Source organism: Athene noctua, chromosome 1, assembly GCF_965140245.1.
Source record: "Athene noctua chromosome 1, bAthNoc1.hap1.1, whole genome shotgun sequence".
NCBI lineage: Eukaryota > Metazoa > Chordata > Aves > Strigiformes > Strigidae > Athene > Athene noctua.
In genome coordinates this window covers 87,247,505-87,261,917 of record NC_134037.1, presented here as the reverse complement: position 1 = coordinate 87,261,917, position 14,413 = coordinate 87,247,505, and the positions used below count along the sequence as shown (strand labels likewise).

At 35.6% G+C, this 14,413-nt stretch overlaps 1 protein-coding gene across 1 annotated transcript in view; it reads right to left on the bottom strand.

The window, feature by feature from the left end:
- CHRM3 (cholinergic receptor muscarinic 3) overlaps positions 1-14,413 on the bottom strand; it is a 292,325-nt gene that overhangs the window by 146,480 nt on the left and 131,432 nt on the right. The window lies entirely within an intron of this gene.

The window sequence follows — 14,413 nt, the reverse complement described above, 5'->3', positions numbered from 1 at the left end:
ACCCAACAGAACTAATTGTGTAATTTTTTTTTTCTTGCAGAAAATAGGCCAATATAGGTAACTTCTGAATTAACTGACTTCAAGAGGAGTAATACCACTCCAGTGTTATGAAAATAACAACTACATCAATTCTAAAAACCACTGCATCCGTTCCTTCAGCAATATCCCTATGGCTCAGTTTCCCAGAGATGTAGGAAATGCGCTGAAAAGAGCTGTTGATACCATGTAACCTAACAACTTATTGTAGTCTGTGAATCATTCCTTGCAACAGCCTCTCTCCACGATCACAGGAAAAAGCCCAAAGGCTAATTTAGATTAAACATCCAACATATAGACAGAAAACTTTAGGCAAGTTGGATTCCACCCAAACCTATGTCAAGAGTCTCAATAAAAACCTGACCTTTTCCTTCTTATAAAGTGATACTGTCAAGATCTGCAGACCTTCCAAGCCACCAAATATCACCCTCTTCACAGCCATCTGAAAATAGTCTGAAATCCATTGACTGCTAAACTAAACTTCTGAAGCTTATATCAAGTCTGCCAAAACAACACTGCTTACTAAGTAGTTCCTGTATTTCTACCTGATTTCTTGGGCTATTGTTTATTTAGCAACATTTCTGAACACAAATCTAAGCATTAAACATATAATGAGAAAAAAAATTTTGACATCATATACAAGAATAGTTAACAATTTATGGTTTTCTATCATAACAGCCTCAGCCTTTGTAAACATAGGTCAATAGAGAAATCAACTGGTTTCATGATTCATGACTAAACTTTGGCTTTGCCATGAACTCTACCAAGGACAGCATGTTGTTGAACTGAGCCCTGAAGCAGAGTAGAGAGCAAGGTGATACTCTGCACATCTGCTCCAAATTCCCTCTTATTCCAGAGATAACTCATCCTTTAATCATCCTTATCCATAGGAAAGAGCCTGTCCTTGCACTGACCAAATTATTCCAAGAGCACAAAGCTACAATACCACCCATTCAGCACCACTCGTGCCACCTTTCTTTCAGCATAGGGGTCTCAGTAGTCCTGCAGACATCTTCCCCTCCTCTGTACACCTTTGTACAGCATGGCTCAGCTCCAACAGACATTAAGATGGAACTTCATGCCATCCTATTTTTTAAACAGTGCTTCCAACCAAGTAAATATATTGCTTACAGACAGGAACACTAGCTGCTTCAACTCTGAATGTTACCATATTCCTATAGTTATTCATCTCCTTTAAAAAGAAATTATCTCTATCTGCTTTTTTTCCAGTTTAAGAATTGGGTCATAATCTCATTCTACATCAAGTCAAGGAAAGAAAACCAGCGTCAACCCCCAAGAAGCAAAACCAATGTAAAAACAGAAGCAAGCATTCCTAATTGCTCAATATTGGTTATATTCTGGAAAAAAGCTTGGCAAAGCACTGATGAAACTGCTTCTGATGTCATCTATTCCTTTGAGTAGTACAGTTTTGTTATGGGGAGCTAGCCTAATGGGAGTATCAGTTCAAACAACAGCATGGTTATGCTTTAACAGCTAGTAATTTTCAAGGACATCCTTTCTACCTTGTAGCGTATAAATAAATTCCATCTACAAAAACTTTTCCCCTACCAGGTAACTTCAAACAAGAGAACTTTTCAAGGCCCCGCTGTTTGTATGGTTACACAGTATAAGAATAGCTCAGCCCAGCGAACAAAAGGAACAACTGGGACATTTTAATAAACCTGTAAATTCAAAAAGAAGTGTGAAATTATGAAAAGTGTGTTGATGCCTCAAACACTGCTATATATGCATTAGATGTAAAAACATCACCTATTTAAAAGCATACAACTCTGTGCTCTGAAAGAGAAGAAAGCAGAGTAACACAGGATAGGTAAGAGTAAGGGTCCAGCAATGCAAGCTCCCCAGTGGGGAAAGTCTTCAACCAGGTGGAATCATCTTTGTTACCTGAGGCAGAGAAAGTAGCTGTTGTTTGTTTACTTGCAAATTTAAATGAGATGCATTTTAAAGCAATGTTAGCTGAGACAGTGATTTGCTCTGGTGCAGAGAAGAGAACTTTATAATGGACATAACTTTGACAATTGCTTTTACATAAAAGATGCCTATCTTTTCACAGCTGACTAGCATTCAAATGAGTTGGCAAACTCATGATACTCTCTCCAGTAAATCAATGTGCAACCACTCCGTGGTTACTTTAGACATGACCTTTTCTTTAAGATTTTATATTTTAATAAAGAAGCATGTACCTTGTCTGGGGAGAGGGGGAAAACTCCACTCCAAACCCGTATCTTTCATAGTTTGTTTCTGTTCCTTCTAACGATGCAGCAGTACTTACTTACTAAATGACAGGGTAGATTTGCTGGGCTTTACCCTAGTTTCTTCTCACAAGTATGAGATTATTAAAAACCCCTTAAATTCACACGATGTTACTAGAAAGATTGCTCACCAGCAACATACTCTGTTGCTCTGGAGTGAAAGGTTACTGCCTGTATCTTTGCCTTCCAGTAATCTCAATTAAAGGTGCTCCAACCCACCTACTCTACTCAACCCAAAGCTCAACTCAGAAGCAAGAGGTACAAGGAAGGAAGTCACTCTTCACCACTTTTGAATGCACCTTGCTCAGGATGAAGCCAAGATCACTGTTTCTTAGAAGTTGATGTTGATACAATTTTGCAATAAATCTATGCATAGCATTCATATTTATTCACTCTTAGATGTTAAAGCTTTTAGAGGAAGGAAGAAAAAAAAAAAAAAAAAAAGACCAACTCAATTGAAAACCAACCAAATATTGCAAGGAGCAGAGAGTTTATGGCAGTGCTGAATTTGCATTGTACTGTTGGAAGGAATTTGTAGGCCTTGCTGATATAATGCTGCTGCACTAAGCACCCTGTAAGCCTCAGTGTCAACCAGTTTGTACAGCACAGCAGCTCCGTTGGGGCCCTCACACAGACCAGCGAGCCTCATGACAGGATTAGTCCCAGAGTGACAGAGGAATCACACAGGTTCTCCAAAACAAAGGCTCACAGAGAAATTCCCAGCTTCCTTGCCCTGCCCTGCCCTTCCCATAGGAACTCCTTTCCCCTAACTTACAGTGCACGATCTATGAGCTCTCCAACCTACCTCTGTCTCTTGGTTTAAGAAACTAGTTTGCTGAATTCTCCTACAAGAATTGGTAAAATGGCAAGATTGCCACACACTCTGTGGTGGCACATTTCAGAACATTGCACTGCAAGTCATATCAGAAAAATACATTGAGCTGTAGCTCATTCACTAAAAAGAAATTAATTTTTTCTTCTACCAGGGAACCACCAAAGTTTCTTATGTCCAGACTAATTGTATCTACTAACTTTAATTTTCCAAGCCACAAGATCAGACCATCAGCTACTTGGGAATTCTGTATCTGTAAGAAATTAAGTCAAAAGATAAAAAGGTCTAAAAAACCTTTAGCAAATATATAACATTGAGTAAAATGCAGCTACAGATCAAGTAATAAATAAGAAAAAAAAGACAGATATTTAAACTCTGCATTGTTATACTACCTCAACTGATGCTCAGGAGTGGGTTTTTTCACCTAATCAGACAAAAGTCTAAATGAAATCTTGTAAGAATTCTAATCATGGAAAGACCTTGTTTGCTATTACATAGAAGTCCTTTTACTTGTTCAGAAATAAGAAAAATGGCAAATTTCTACCTGAGGTTGACATGTCTTTAAATACTAACATTATAGAGAGGAAAGGAAAAAGGACAGTTAGAAAATGGTCTAATTACTCCTAATGCATTATCTGGATCTTCTCAGATGTCATCTTTTTCACTCATCAATAAAAAACAAGTTCCTCTTTATAAGATGGTATTCTTACATCAACATACTGTTAATGTGGACATTTAAAGATTACTTAAATTTCTTTTTATTGCCAAAGGAATTCAAAGAATCTAGCAAGATACAGTCTTTTTAATACAGGTTATTTCTTCAAATAGAGTCCAAGCAGAAATTAAAAGTATTTCAGTTTTATATGTTTATTCAAATTTAAATGATTTTTTGAGATTTCAGATTTTTAGCTATAATCAGGTATCACTTTATGCAGAAAGCTGTTGCATTTTGAAAAAAATCAAAACCATTTTGGAAAATAGTTGTTTAAACGACATGTACTTTTGGTTCACACATAGTATCATCCTTATTTTTTCAACATTAACTGTGATATCTAAACTTCCTCAAATTTTATCTTTTTTCTTTTTTTTTTTTTCTTTCAAGCAGTTATCAAGACAACAATCTTGATTATCTAAGACAATAATCAATGACAAAACCCAGAAATCAAGTATTTTACAAATAACTGTCAAGTCCACTTCTGTGGTTAGATAACAGTTTGACAAAAAGATATGCTCTCTATTTTTAGGTTTCCTGTTATCACTGTTAACATACTAGGCTAGTACACATTTTGCAGTCTTGAATATCAAGCATCACATTTACTTGAAATAGAAACTCCATATCGTAAAAAAAAATAAAATGCAGTCGAGTTGTACTTATATTCTCCTTTGAGGTGCCTGAAAGCCCACTAGGCTATAAAGACCTCCCGGTTACTGATCTGTAATACAGAACTACAACCTCAGAATACCTACCAAAAAGAGAAAAATTAGCATATAGGGAAAAGTCACACAAAGCAAATTTTCATTTCCAATTTAAAATTAAAATATCTAAACTTACTCTCTCTTTGCCTCTACTTTGAGCCTTACTACTCCAAAAACTTACAAAATTATTTGATACAACATGAGTGTTTTGGCTTTTCACGTGCTGGTGTGAAACGCTGCAGCCATCACAACAGACTATCCAACTGTTCACATGCCTTATGGTTGTGCAGTGCATGAGATTTACACCATACATTTGCAGTTTCCAGGTGTATAATTTCCATCTTTCTACTCTGTGGCAAGACATAACACACAGATCATTTCACATCCGAAGGGTACTTGGAGGGAACAGTACATTTAAGAGGCCAGGAAGTCACTTCATTATGAGAGTTGCTCAGAAGTTCTTCCAGCATATCTAGCCCAGCTGCCTGAGGAGCCCATCCAGAACCCGATGTTAGAAAATATCTTTCAAGAACTTGCCATTTGCATCCTGTGATTGCCATCCAAGAAGGAAAAAAGGTGGAGGAACTGTCTGATGTGACAGAATAGCTGGAAATCCCTGCAGAGTTGAATCCTGATCAAATGATTTTTGAAGTAAGAGATGAATATTAATGGATAACTAGTGATGGACAGTATGTTTACTAACAAAACCTAAACATATTTTAGCAAGGAAAATAGACATTTATTTATTTCTTTTAATCTTGTCAATTAGTTACATATTTTCGCAGTAACATAAACGTAACTTACTTGTTATACATGCAGCTAAATTCTGGGATGTTATGAATAGCTAGGATGGTAAATGTGATGGGAGTAGTTTATTTTTCCTTTGCATTAGTCTTGTGTTTTATTTTACAAAATCAACAGGTTGTTTTTTGGTTTTTTTTTCACTTGTGTCTGGGGAGACATATCTGTACTGTTCACAAGATCCCTTCTCTAGTTTACAAGCAGGTAATAAATGAATAGTAAAGTGGACAGATTAGCAAGATATTTTAAAAATTCAAGACAAGTTTTTGTTCAACTATCAGAAATAATACCGATAAATGTGTAGATATATTCAAAAAAACACTTTAAAAACTATAATCTCTTCAGCTTGTTTTACATACTTTAAAAGATTTGTTGACATCTAATAAAATGTTTATTTCTAAGGAACTGCTTCCAAATTCTACAGTTCATAAATCCAAAATAAGCAGTTTATGTAAAATTACTTTAGAATCAGTAACTATATAAGAACCTCATTCATTCATGTTCCTCACAGGAACATCTACTACAGAAAGCAAAGGTTACAGTAAGCAAATATCCCAGAGAGTAATGAGCAAACTATTGTCTACCCTGTGTGGAAATTGGTACATTTTCTCTTTCTTTGCCAAGTGAGTTTCAAACCTGAACAAATTAAACCAAACTAAATGTCTATAGCAGTCTGTTTTGTGGTCTCATTTGTGGAAAACTGGATCTTAACACTATTCTAGCTGTAATCTCTGTTCTGCTTCTCTTGTCTCTGTAACTGCCCTGAACATCGTCAAGTAAGAGACAGTAATCACAGAGAAGCTAAGCACAGTGCATTATCTATCCTGGGAGTATCACTAAAGCAGAAGCATCCTCTGTTAGCTACTCTTACACAGTATCTGCTGTGTACTAGCTCTAGCAGATCCAGAGCAAAGGAAGGTCACTGCCTCAATAGCTAGTAGAGATGAATGGAGACAGTCATTTAAAGAAAAAAAGTGGCCTGAGCATACTTTGCCTTGGGTAATTTGTCTTGTTACAAGTTCCCGGAGATATACACAGAGCTCAGAGAAAGAGACGGTCCATAACCCATGCACTCTCCTTGAACCAGCATTCCCATCAATATTTCATTCCTCATCTCTAAAACAATCAGATAACTTTCCTTTTGAGTTGTGACTTTAAAGCAATTAGAGTTCTGGATCTGAAAAACTTTTCTGATTATATACTTAATCTAATAAAAAGTAGCATACAGGATGATTTACAAAGTATTTTCCTATAAAGGATGACAATTTCTTTGGAATCTTTTTTGTTCCAAGCATCCCTGGGATGATCATTAAACCCTGGCAGCTCAAAGACTAGCTCTATGTATTTATCAGATGTTACTCCAGCTCTTACAAGATGAGATGAAAGGATATTGTTACTAGCCAGAGTCAAGAGTTATGGCAGTCTGAAATGCACAGCACTTTACTTGATAACAGATTTTTTTTAAAAAGAATTTTGAGTGTTTTTTTGTTGTTGCTGTGGGTTTGGTTTTTGGTCAGGCCTTTTTTATTCTTCTTTTTTTTTTTTTTTTCTTCCCCTAAAGTAAACGGAAAGGGACAGTGTTTTATAAAGAGACAGCTAAAGTGGTCCAGTACCTATATAAACAAAAGGAAAATTATAAAATGCATGGGAGGAAAAAAATCCTAATTTTTGTACAAGAGTCAACAGAAAACATAGGTGACTTCTATATGAATTGTAATTGGTGACAAAACTTGGCTTTTGTTCTCAAAAGACATCCCCCCCACCCCGCCCGGTTCTATAGGAATTTGCTTGCAGTATTAAAAGCTACCTGAGACTTTCCTGAGAAGTGTGTTTTGATTTCAGATCCAACATTTTTTCTCTGCAACTCTCTGATTTTTCTTCCCTCTGATTATGTTTTGTAGCACACTTGATCACATGGGTCTCTCCCATGAGGATGCTCATACTAAACCCATGACCAATCCAGTTGCTGACTAGTCCACTGTGGCAAGACAAGATAGCAACACAATACTCCCCTTTCTCTCCCAAAATTAAGTAGGATATAATATTCAAAGAACACTTTGAAAAGAAAAAGCTAGTAATGGTCTGAACCCCACTATATCAAACATCATGCTATATTTGAAAAAAAAAAAAAAAAGAAATTAGCTTATAATATAGTAATACAAATGCAATAATGAAGTCTGTGTTGTCTTTCATCCTTCTTTCCCTTTTGGCCTTACTTTCCCTTCCAATCCTGTAAACAATTTCAATTTTTAACTTACCTTTTCTTGAGCTGCAGCATTTTCTTTTTGTGGGTGCCTCTAGTATTCTTCAGCCTCTAAAATCTCTTTTTTATTTTCATAGCCTTCCCCTCTGTCTCTCCCTGCTACTGAGGTGTTCCCTGTTCCTTTTCTTTCTTCCCACTATATCTCATTTCTTTGAGCCATTTCTCTCTTTTAGCAATTTCTTGATACCTCTCTTGATGATCTTCTTTCAGCAACAAGTAGTATCTGAACTGCTGCATCAGTGCCACAGTAGTTTGGAAGATGTTTAAATCATGTGTTTTGAATTCTTTTGGCATAGTCTACTTTGTTGACTTATACTTTAAACTTTTGTACTCTGAATGGGACATTTCATGGGGATTTTGAAGGAGAACGAATGTGGAAGCAAAAGCAACACCATAAAAGAGATGGAGGCAGTTTGTAAACTGCAATCTCAAAATAAGAGAAAACAAACATATTGCTTTCATCCTCAGATAGCTCCCACTGTCAGGTGCCCTCAGAAGGGGAAGAGGTGGCCTCTAACTCAGTCAGGACATGGAGACCCACCACCATCGTGTCCAAAGGAGCAAAGGCGGAGTAGAGCCTTCATTTGTCTTCAAGTAGGGAGTAACAAGGACATTTAGAATTTGGACTTATTTCAAAGAGATGCCCTAACAGTGCCATGGAGAAAGATAAGGAAATGCATCACCCCTGCTCTAATTTACTTTTCCAATGTATAGGTTGGAGTTATTTATCTCTGCATATATCCCTTATAAACTATGGTAAGGTGGGCATGAACCTGGTGGTGAGGCACACTACACTAAGTTGTGAACTAAACTATGAAACCTGTAAAGAAAAACCCTGGGAATCAGTGTTGATATAAGGCATAAAGAGAAAAGCAAGTCCAAGAATTGTGACATTTATTCATGGGTATTTACAGATCGCTAATATTTTATCATATAAGACTTGAATAGAAAACTAGATATGCTATTTTCTTTCACAACTGTTGAAAAAACAATGAAGAAAGAAAAAGAAAAAACAACACAAAGTTTCAGTTCCTTGGATTCTTTCTTTTCAGTCTAGCCTGGAAACCAGTAATGAAGACAAGTGGATATAATCCAAGTTACAGGGACTATATCTGCTTTCTCAGATGATAACATGATAAATCTTGACAAGATATTTAATTTTCAAGAATTCTCACATATTCACAGAAAAATGGAAATCTAGGAATTAGTATATCTTGGCAAGAAAAGGCAAGACAAAAACACCCAAGTAGATCAGAAAGAACAACCAAGCATCATTAAAATGCTTGAGAATATTTCTTTCAAATGGAAGTTCTAAAAATCAGATGAGTTGGTCTGAAAAAAACTTGCTGAAAAATCAGAAAACACTAGAAAACTCTGAACCAGCCAACCATCTAGCTGACAAATTTTCTAAGAGTCTTCTAAGATTTATTTTCTTGTGTTAAGCCACAGATTTCTACAGTTATGCCCTTGGGTAAGTATTTCCATTTTTATTCACAAACATGAAAACAAAGTAGGTCTAAGCCTCTAAACCTCATAGGTGTAAGACAAACACCAATCCAACACACAAAAAGATAGCGTCACATCATATTTTCTATTCTCTCATTTTCAAAGCCAGCTCCATGATTGTGGGGGGCCTGCTTCATTATTCTGATTAGAGTTGGGCAGTTCTGGGAAATTTAAGCTAACATACTTCAAGGAGTTCACAGAAAGAAAACCATCAGTGAGACGAAAACTGAAGCCTGACTTGGCTAAAGAGGTACAAGAATCTGCCTCTAAATAGAGGCTAAACATAGAGAAGAGTATCTTACATCCCATCCTAAAGAGCATGTCTGCTGATAGGAACAGTGCTTACACGGAAAGCACAGTAACATCTTTAGTAACTGATATAAAGACCAGTTAAGGAACTAGACCATACACCAAACTGGAAAAGTAGGTAAACTGACTCAGTTCTTTCTAGCTATTGCCAGCCTTTGGGTGGCAGCACTGCTGGCAATCAAAAATACAAGAAAATATTTTTTTCTGTAAACAGATTAAAACATACCATTGTTTGTGCAACTTTAGCATTACTTCCACAGAGGCATTCAAATTAGAGCTAGAAGCATCACACTATTAGAAAGATGACTAGGTTTTGGTTACTAAAGAAGAATCAACTACCTACTTTCTTTTTTTTTCTTTTTCTTTTTCTTTTATATTTTACTTAAGATTTAGGTGCTCTGTTGTGCTTTGAGTGGTCTGGTTCAGTGCTGAATATTTCAGGTAGTTTAAATGCAGTACCCCATGTTTTAATGGCTGCAAAATAAAACTCAACAGAGTTACTCCAGAATAAACTTTCTGACAATGTCCCTCCCAAAGATCTTTTAGCATCTGAACTAGATTAGTGTCAGTAGATGTAGACTAGAGTAGTAGACTAGTATCAGATTAGTGTCATCACTACTCTTGTGCATTTTCTTCTGTTACATGCAATTAAATCGCTTGTAAAAAGCCAAAACAAAAAACTTGTCCCACCATATCTAATGCAAGCAGCAAGGCAATTCCTGTGCAAAAATGCCTGTCATTCACGTTTATCTCCAATCTTAGCTCCAGAAGAAAAACAACATTCAAACTCTGAAATTTCAAAGTAAATGTAAATTCAGTTAAGAGACTTAAAGCATACAAGAAGTATGTCAGAAGTTTTGTTTTGATACAAGCAAGTCCACTTCTGATATCAGTGGACTGATTTTTTTGTATTTAAAGCAGATTAAAGCACTTCCTCAGAAGATACTAGTGATATGTCATATTTCTATTGAAAATTGATAGGATGTTACTGATCACTTGATAGTATCAGTTGATACTATTGCTATGATTGTTTTTGTTGAAAATTATTGATTTTTAATTCTTAGCATCAGCTTTTCAATTGATTGCAAATATTATAGAAAAAAATATTTGTTCATCCTCTGCCCGACTAGCTCATATTAAGTCTCTTTATGTTCCACAGCACTGTGCATGTCAAGGAGCATGTTAGGACAATACCATCTTCTCTTTTTACAAATTTTATAACAGTGTAATGCCTGTTTCATTACAGATTCTGACAGGGCGCACCATTTGGTCTCTTATTCCAGTTCTCCAGAATGAAGAACATGACTACAAGTAGCAGCTTCTCCATTTTTCACAGAATAACAGTATCAATTGAATGTCACAGGAAAAAGGTATAATTGTAAGTTGCTTTTTGAAGTGGGATCAACAGGCAAATGCCAGCTATAACAGATAACAGCAAAGTATTGAAATTAATCTGAGAGATACTGGCACTGACACAGCTTGCTTTAGCACCCAGCCTTTACTCCACTGCAACAATCATTAACTATTTTTCTGTTTTACATTTCATGCAGCATTCTTACTCGTCTCTCACAAAACTATGTGTTTGATGTTGACTTTTACTAAACAACCAACTTGGCAAATTGTGAGATGCTCACTTCTGGACTAGAACGGTCTTAAGTGAATATGTTTAACCTTCTGCTTTCAATTCTGTGTGTTTCTCTTTGCTCCTGCATGCCTGCTGTACTGTTCTGAGGTACTGTGACATATTGAAGGATAAAGGTGGTAGAAACCTTTACATAGGTTCACAAGTTTGAACAGAACAAACAAAAGACCTTTGCCTCTTCTTGGTGTGGATTATACCTGTATTTCTGGGTGATCCTGCAGGGCACAGATTGATTATAAATGACTACAAAAGTACAGCCTAAGATGTTGAAGTTATAAACACTTCTATTTAATAATAGATTTTTTTTTTTCCTCTTTATAAAAGAAAGTGTTAATTGCTGGTACCATTTTTATGAGCACTATTAAGCTTTGAAGTCTGAAACCAGTGTTCTGTTGGTTTGGGTTAATGGCAGCTTTACAATTAAATGGCAGCAGCAACATTATTCACAATTTGACAGTTACATCTTTCTATCACAAGAAACATATAGTATTTGACCCGTTTTTAACTTCACACACTCTGTTCTAGAGATGGCTGAAAAATGCTTCTGAATGATGCTTTAAATCTTGTAATTTATTTTGCTTTTGTCAAATGGAGGTTATAATCAGTAAGCAATTTCTCTAGATGTGTACAGAAAGATTTAAACCACGATCTCTTGGCAATCTTCTTTCTTCTTTTTTCTACCTCTCTCAAGAAATAAAGATGAATCACTTTTCCAATCTGTTTCACCACATAGCTGCACAAAAAATTTTGTGGTAACACAGGAACATGTGACAGGCAGAAGATACCAGACTTCAGCATAGCTGGATATCTGTATTGTGAAACTCAAGATTGATACTGCTTTGAAGTTGTCAGTGCTGCTGAGACCACAGAGTATACTTGCCTTCACATGACGTTACCGGACACAAATGAATTATTCGGCGTTCTTAAAGTTCACCATCTACCTCTGCAGAAATGGAGACCACACAATTAAGAAACGATGCAGAAGCTGCTCGTTCAGAAGATCTATCCCTTGTTTACTGTAGAAGCAACTTTACTATTGGCACAGTTGTTAACTATTGTTAATAACTCATAATGACACTGCAGAACCATCATACTCAGAGAAGATGGAAATGGATAGGAAATAGTTAGCAATTGCCTCATTATCGTTCATGATTAAATATAGAAGAGAATCCAATTAAAACTCTTAAATCCCAGGTCGAGTTAGAAGTAATATCAGTTGGAAGAGATCTCTATCTTAACAAACTATAGATATATTTCACTAGGATTATTAAATATCTGACCTTATGTGGACTTCACCATGAGAATTTCCATGAGAAGCGTGATGGACAAGTTTTATAACTGGAAAACTAATTTGTGTATAATGATTTCTGGAGTAATCTAATGTAAACCAACTTTTCCTTTCAAACCAGAAAGAAGACAATTCCCTTTTTAAATCAACAAACAATGCCAAATTTATGCCTTTTCCACAAGACAAGATTTTTTAAGCTAGATTGTGAAGCACTGCGTTTGATAGAGTGCCAGTTGGAAATATAGAAAGACAGTATCTGAAGACCATCATGAACATTAATTCTGAAAATATACCTAGGATATTTCTGAAATGACTAGTGAATCTGTTTTCTCTTGTCCTGGGTTGAATGCTTGAACAACCTTTAGCAGACACCATATGCCAGTCTTGGCCATGCTGACTTGTAACAGCTGATTCAAACATTGAATGCCATATACATGCACAAAGTAAAGAAATTGTCATTTTGAGAAGAGTTTTAAAAGCTTTTCTCTGAGTTTCATTCACATAGATAATGACAAGTAAACTCGACAGCCAAGAGGAGTAAAAAAAAATCTACTCTGTTTAAAACTAATCTAACAGAATTGTCCTACATATATTATGCACTCCAAGACTTATGATAGATGGTGTTAAAAGCTTTTATAGCCACAAGATTGGACTGCATGCATTGCTTGCAAGTGGAAAAATATTGCAGGAATGATGAGAATCACATCAAAAAGTACATTAAAATCTTTAGAATCACCTTAAATACTATGGCCATTTTCTTTGCCTCTGCTTCAGCATTTTAAAAAGAATGAAAGGTAACAAAGTTACTGTACCAGTAATACTGTATTATATACTTCCCCCCCCACCCCAATCCCCACCCCTAACAGAAATCTCCCAAGACATGCCTTAACAGCTAATTGGAAAATTTCTAGTTCATATTTTACTCTTTGGACTTGAAACTAGTGTAACTATTACATCAGCCAGAATAAATCAGAGCAAGTCAGAGCCTTGGTCTATGAGCCGAGTTGGTTTTTGGCTGCTTCTGAGCGTAACTATGGATGGAAAGTACTTATATACTACTTATGTACTTCCCCTCAGTATTCCAACAAATCTCGCATATGCCTCTGAATTAAGCTTTTAAAAACATGGCTTGTGTAATATTCTCACAAGCAGCACAGTTGCTAAAGTAATTTGAATTTATCAGACTGTACTAGATGCAAGTATTTAATAATGGAGTATTATTTTCAGAATAGCATATTTAATTGCATACATCACCTAAGAAATAGAATGCATGCTAAATACATCTTTTTAATAACTTTTGAGAGTTATGAAAAAATTGCAGTTCAGTAAGTTCCTCTTGTTCTACTGGTTTATTTTATAAAAATACCCTAATTAATATTCAATGCTTCACTGTTTATTGTTGCATTCAGTTCTTATCTTAACCCCTTTTTTTGCTAAAACTGTGAAATACAATATATATTATGGACATAACTCACACATAATGATATACTTTATAATGATGTGTTGGTAAGAAGGATGTCAGATCATAGCAATTTTTTGCAATTAGAAAAGTATTCATTCTCATTTCCAGTTCAATTAAAAAGAAAAAGGCATACATGAAAATCTAACAAGGTTCCAATTAACTTTACTGTCTTCTTTTGAGTATTGCAAAATGAAACATATTAAGTTGCAAACTCAGTAAATTAGCACAGATCATTAAAAGCAACCTGCTAAATTCCTCAAATCCAAAAGCCATTATTAACAGCTATTTTGCATTGTAACTAAACTGAAATCTGGACATTCTGAGTTGGTGGCAACTTCTGCCTTGGTGAGACTACACAACCTAAATGTAGATTCAAAACAAGAAAAAATGAGGCACCAAGAACTGCTCAGGTATTAAATAAAGAGCAACATTTAGTCACAAGACTACATCCTGGCAAAATTCTTTGAGGCTTTTGTTGGAACAAAACACACATTTCTGATGAAAAAGATAAAATCTAGTCCATTAAACATTTGTGTGTCAACCATGTTTAGCAAAAAATCTTTGCAGCTATGTTTGTGAAATTTA